Below are 7,249 nucleotides of genomic sequence, written 5' to 3'. Positions count from 1 at the left end.
ATTGCTTGATTAAGGTGGCATCTGCCCCGTTTCTCCACCCTAAAGTTACTTTTTTATTTTATAGTTAGTAAATATTATGTAAATATTCCATTACTCATTCCATTTTTACTTCCTTGCTTTAGAACCCATTGATGTTTCTTGCTGGAATTAATTATTACTGTGAGGGTTGCCAAATGGCAATTTTCTAATTGTATCATTCCCCTTACATTAATAAATTGGCATTCTATTATGCGGAGGAACTTTCACAGCCCCCATTTTTACAAACAAATGTGTTATTATCCATTCTATTCTTCTGTTATTCAATAAGTTACAACCTTGCTCTCATTAATTACTTTGATGTTCACATAGACCCAGATTTTGACGGTCAGTTTCCTGTGAAGCTGGCTTCTGCATCCCTTTGCCATGTGCCTGTCATTCTTTGAGCACTTCTTCACAAAAAGCCCTTCCAGGATATCTGGTACTTTCTCTGTTCCAGGTCTGGATCAGCCAGTTCTTTAAGGAGCCTTAGTTCCTTTTCATGGAGGGTGGTATTTAGAAGCCAAGATCTAGGTGCAAAGTAGGCCTTTGCTACTGGAGTGTTGCTTCCCCAGGCCCTCTTGGTGGACAGAATTAGGAAATAGATGTATTTTTATTCTTCCATATATGCGCGCACATAGCTGTGTATACACACATATACCTTTACATGTATACTTCTATCTCGATTTCCTGGGGTTGCATCATCCTTAGTATGTTTATTTGCTCGCCCCTGTAGGCAGCCATTCTCTTGACTACGTGAGGGGCCTACTCACCCTGCTCTGACTCTATCCTCATTACTGTTTTCATTGCCAGGTGCCACCAGTTGCCTCTGCCACCTTGCTCCAATATCACTCTTGCCCAGGCCACCGTCACTTCCCTTTCTTGTGCTTGCTCAGTGACTCTTGGGTTGAATTAGTAAACAGAGGAAGGAAGCCAAATTTTTGTTTCTTAATTAGAAGTAAGCAAAGGCTAAATTGAGATTACCAGTATGGTTACTCCTTTGTTTCACCTTAGGATTTAAAGTATAAGACAGTCTATCTGTCAGGATGATATAAAAGTTGAAATGAAGGAGTCTTAGATATCTCTAAGTCTACTTCAAGACTGTAATCATTGCCAGTTGTGTGGGAGGGATGGTGCTTGTGTATTCTGCAGTGCATGTCAGCCTTGGTTTTTGCAGTGGGAATAAGGCTATCAGTGCTGGCTTTAATGTCACTAAATCAGCAGGATGCTTGTCAACTGGTCTAGACATGCATCATATCTGATGATAGAAGACAAAAAAATAGACCACTGGTTTTTCCGGCAAGGGGCATTTGGAAATGTGGGGGTGTTATGTGTTGTCACAATGCCTAGGGCCCACTGACATTTGGTGGACAAGAGCCAGGGATATAAATGTTCTATAGTGCACAAGGCAGTCCTGCATGACAATGGCTTGTCCCACTGAAATGCCAGTGGAGTCCCCTCTACGAGATACAAGCAGTGCTCACCCATGAGGTACAGTTTGTAATGCTTTAATGCCATTACTGCTGTCATGTTTATGAGGGAACATGGTCTCCAGCCTCCACCAGATGGGAGCAAAATAACCATAACCACCAGAAATAGAAGTGGTTGTAGAAACTGCTTCCACATATTCTAGATACCCACCCACTGTGTGCAGTTATGACTGAAATTGTGGCACCTTTGTGAAACTCGCGGCCCTGATCTTGGTCCTAGTGGGCAGCATGATGTTGGAATAAAATTCAAGACATCAAGTAATCCTGTGTTTTGGCCTCTGTTGAAATTAGCAAATGAAAAATAAATGTGTTTCTATGGTCAAGGATAACTGGTTGTCTAGTGTGAGCTCACACATCCTGTCACTTGGTCAAGGAGTACTTGCTAGCACTTCCAAATTGATTTAGGGCAAGAGGGAGTATGGCAGGCTTATGTAGTCACCCACCGTGTCTTGCAATTAGTAGGTGATTACTAGCCAATGACTCGAAGTTTGATTTTTCCCAGCTGGGCCATTAACCATAACACTGAGGGCTCATCCCTATTTTTCTACAGTGTTGCATCACCTCACTAATTCATATTTTAGATGGGACTGAAATCTGTAAATTTCTGAAATGGTTAGGCAAGGGAGAGGCTCCAAAGCCGTTTCTCTTTCACCTACTCTCTCTCCCTCCCTGCCTCTGATTTATAGGCTGTCAGAAGTGAATGCAAAAATGACTTCCCTATAGATTGGCAAATGACCGTACTGCTGAATTGTGCTACTTTAAGCTCAGAGCTGAAGAGCAGGACATCCAGCTTGGAAGGACAACTAGGGTGACAGGTGTAGGCTGGTTTCTGCCACGAACTCTTTTAACATTCAGCAAGTCTCCTAACCTCTCTGGGCCTCATAGTCTGAATCTATAAAATTGGGAGTTTGGACCTCATGATCTCTTCACATCTGTGGTTCTACAGTTTTTTGTCTTGGATCTTATGAAGTACTATGAATCACGGGTACGTCCTGAATAATGGGCAAAGTGACAAGGAAATGTCACAAGGATGGCAAAGTGATAGGGAAAACAGAGTGAAAAGTGTGTCCTATGACAACATTGGAAAGACCATCCTCTGGCCACAAAAATTCAAATCTCTCTTTCTCAGTGAATTTTGTCTTTTTCTTTTTCTTGTGGTTACAGAAAGAACAGCAAACAGCATTTACTGCTGCTACTTTCCCAGCTAGGAGGATACGCCAGGCTCAGGCTCTGGTGGTGGGGAGATGGCCTGTGTACCTTAGCTTTACTTCCAGACCATAGGAGTCCCACATTTGTCCAAGACCTCTTTCTTTTACCCCATGGAAGGAGGGCTGCAATGGCTGGACAGTTCCACTCTCAGCAACCTCTTCTGATCTTTGAAATTCTGATCTCTCTTTAACAAAATATAGTGAGAAGTAATTTAGACTAAATGACTTGATACCTGTATTTCCTGATACTTTACTTTTCTTTCCATAATTATTTTCACTCCTGAAAAGTGGAAAAGTACTTTTGCCATCATTTCTCATTTTTCTCTTTTAACTTAAAAACATAAGGTGTGCATTTATTGTAAACTATCTTAAATCCACTTTGGAAGTGGTTTGAAAATGAATTGTAAAATAGTGCTGTAGGTGTCTAATAAGCTTTGTGTTATAGTCAAGAGAAAAAAGCAGTAGACACATTTAGTAGTAAATATCTGAAGTAGAAGAGACATGAGAGAATATTTAAATCATTGTTTTTCCAATTGCAGGTTGTAGCCTATTAGTGGGTCCTGAAATCCATTTAAATAGTTGCAACCAGTATTTTTTTTTTTAAATGTAATACAGAATATAGTAGAAAATACCAGAGTACATCACACATAAATAAGATTTGTTTAATGAAACTTTTGTTTAGGCAAGTTCTGACTTGCCTAAAATATCAAAGCTATTAGAAACCACAAAAAACAGAACAAGAACTTTGCACAGTAGACAAGAGCCTTTTATTTTACTAAGGATTAGTTTATATGATTGGTTATTGTGATGCCCCATTTAATTTAGAAGTAGTCTTTGCAAAATCCACTGAGAAAACCGCTTGATTAAATATTTATTGAGTGTTGAAATGTATGAGGAAGTGTGCAAAAACATTTAATGGAAATACTATTTATTAGGTCTTGTAACTAATAAAGAAATTCAACTATAATTTAAAAGCTTCCAAAAAAGGAAATTTCTAGGCCCAGAAGTTTTCAATGGTGAATTCCATTGAACATTTAAAGAAAATTTAACAGTTTTACACAATTTCTTCCTGAAAATAGAAGGGGAGGGAATGCTTATCACTTTATCTTATGAGGCTAGCATTATCCTAATATAAAACAAAACAAAACAAAAAACAACCCAGACCAACATGGCTTATAAATGTAAACACAAAAATCCCCAGCAAAAGATTAGCAAATCAAATCTAAATATATATTAAAAGAATTATACACCGTGACAAAATTTATTTCAACTTTGCAAAGTTAGGTCGATATTAAAAATATCAATCCATGTAATCCACTGCAAAGAAAGAAAAAAATCACACAGTTATATCAGTTGACACAGAAAAAGCATTTGACAAAATCCAACACCCACTCATGATAAAAACTCTCAGCAAACTAGGAATAAAGGAAATCTTCTTTAGCTTGATAAAGAGTAGCTATTAAAAGCCTACAGGTAACATCATACTTAATGGTGAAAGACTGCTCCCTGTCTAAGAATAGAAACAAGGCAAGGATGTCTACTTTCACGACCCTTACTCAACACGGTGCTAGAAATTCTAGCAATTGCAAGAGTGCAAGAGAAATAAGTAAATAGCATAGAGATTGGAAAGGAAGAAATTAAACTGTTCCTATTTTCAGATGACGTGATTATCTACACAATCTCAAGTAATCTACAAAAACTCCTAGAATTAATAAGCAAATTCAGTAATCCTGCAGGATATAAGATTGACACACAAAAATTAATTGCATTTCCATTTATGAAAATGAACATCCTGAAACCCAAATTAGAACACAAAACAAGTCACTCCAAATAAAATTAAATACTATGTGAAGGATTTCTGTGCTGAAAATAACAAAATGCCTATTAAAGAAATTTTTAAAAGATCAAGATAAATGTTCATGGATTGAAAGACTTAACATAGAAATAGGTCAGTTCTTCCCCAATTGATTGACAGATCTAATGCAATTTTGATCAAAATCCAAGCAAGAGTTTTTATAGACAGAAACAAGATTAGAGTTTATATAAAAAGATACAAATTCTGGAATTTAAAAAAATCTTGGAAAAAAAATATAAAGTGTGAGGAATCGCTCTACCTCTTATTAGGTTTTACTATATAGCCACAGTACTCAAGGTAGTATGGTATTGTTCAGGGATAGGCATATAAATCATTGAAACAGAATAGAAAATCCATAAATTAACCTATATAAATATGAGACAACCTATAAATAAACCTACGTAAATACCTCTAAGTGCTTTTAGACAAAGAGGCAAAAGCCTTTTCGACAAATGGTGCTGAAGTAAGTGGACATCTATAGGCAAAAAAATGAACCTCATCCAAAACCTCTCACCGTATCAAACTTAGCTCAAAGTGCATCATATTTGCAAATTTAAAATGTAAAACTATAAAACTTTTGGAGGACAACAAAGGAAAAAATCTTCGGGATGTAGGCCTAGGCAAAGGGTTCTTATAGTTGACATCAGAAGTGTAATCCCATAAAGGAAAAAATTGGTAAAGAGCAAACTTTACTAAGAGAAAGTCCATGTGAAGAGAATGAAAAGGCAGGCTACAGATTGGGAGAAATATTTTCAAAAACCGCATATGACAAAAGACTAGTACCTAGAATATGTAAAGATCTCTCAAAACTCAATAGTGAAAAAAAACCCAGTCTACTTAGAAAATGGGCCAAAGGCATACATACATTTCACTAAATAAGATATGGCAAACAAGCACACAAAGAAGTTTAGCATAATTAACCACTGAAGTAATATAAATTAAAACCACAATGAGATGTTGCCACACATCTTTCAGAATTGCTAAAATAAAAAGTAGTGACAACAGTGGTCAGGTGTGGTGGTGTGTACCTATAAGATTGTGTGAGCCCAGGAGTTCAAGTTCAGCCTGGGCAACATAATAAGACCCTGCCTCTAAATAAATAAAAACAGTGACAATACAAAAAGCTAACGAGGGTGCAGAGAAACTGGATACATTCCTGGTGGCATTGTAAAATAGTACAACTACTCTAGAAAATTATTTGGCAGTTACATATAAAACTAAACATGAGACTGCCATATGACCCTGCAATTTCACTCTTGGGCATCTATCCCAGAGAAATGAAAATATGTTATTTGCACAAAAGCGTATATGAATGTTCATAATAGCATTATTTATGATAAACTCAAACTAGACGCAACTCAAATGCTCATCAATATATCATTATTCTGTACTGTGAAATAGTCCTCAGCAATGAAATGGAACAAATGGTTGCTATACTGACCAACTTGGGTGAATCTCTGGGGAAATATGCTGCAGGGAAAAGTCAATCCTAAAAGTTTACATTTATGACTCCACTTATATAACATTCTTGAAATGACAAAATTAAAGAAATGGAGAACAGATTGGTGGTTGCCAGGGGTCAAGGACTATGGTGGGAGTGGGTGGGCTGGGGGGGAGAAGAGCTGGAGAGATGGGAGGAACTATGCTTATAAAGGACATGAAACATCCTTGTAGTTCTATATCCTGACTGAGGCCGGGTGCAGCAGTTCATGGCTGTAATCCTAGCACTTTGGAAGGCTGGGGTAGGAGGGCCACTTGAGTCCAGGAGTTTGAGACCAGCCTGGGTAATGTGGCAAAATCCCATTTACATAAAAAAATACAAAACATTAGTTAGGTATGGTGACACACTTGTGGTCCCAGCTACTTGGTAGGCTGAAGTGGGAGGATGACCTGGGCCCGGGGGGTTGAGGCTGCAGTGAGCCATGATCGCACTACTACACTCCTGCCTGGATGACAGTGAGACACTCTCTCCCACCTCCCCCCAAAAAAGTAAAAATCATATCCTGGGTGGATTAACGTCAATATCATGGTTGTGATACTGTATTCTAGTATTGCCAGATGTTACCATTGGGGAAAACTGAGCCAATGTTATATGGAACCTCACTGTATTATTTCTTACAGCTGCATGTGAATCTACAATTATCTCAAAACAACAGTTTACATTTCAAAAGGGAAGCATGAGGACTCTCTGGTCTTAGATGCAAGCAAATGGAGGAAAAAATGTATAATTTGGGCAAAGACTAAAATAACTATTGGAGGATTCTAAATAGCTTGGTGACAATGACATGCTTTTTTTTTTTTTTTACATTCCCATAGAGTACTTAGTAATTTTGTCTTCTGTATTATTATTAGTGTGGAATAGACATTGCCCTGTCAAGCAGTTTAATGTATGAATGTAAATATAAATCACATATGTATAATAGGCAGCTCAAGTGTGGTTCTGTGTGAACAAGCCAATATATATATATATATTTTTTTTTTTGTGAAAGAACATAATTATCCTTGAGGACAGAAGGAAAACATAACCAGAGTCTGTCTGTATTTTGGGGTCTGCAGTTGTGTTTTCTTTCCATTAAGGTTTTGCTTGTTCACTTGCTTTTGCCTTATTTTATAGGATATCCTTCAACTACATTCATTAGCCTAGGAGGCAGGAGAGTACAACTCCTGTGTTGGAAGGAAAG

The sequence above is a fragment of the Sapajus apella genome, unplaced genomic scaffold (assembly GCF_009761245.1).
Source record: "Sapajus apella isolate SASKATOON/1434 unplaced genomic scaffold, GSC_monkey_1.0 scaffold21, whole genome shotgun sequence".
NCBI classification, from domain to species: domain Eukaryota; kingdom Metazoa; phylum Chordata; class Mammalia; order Primates; family Cebidae; genus Sapajus; species Sapajus apella.
The sequence above is the reverse complement of the archived record's forward strand: the minus strand, read 5'-3'. Positions refer to the sequence as shown.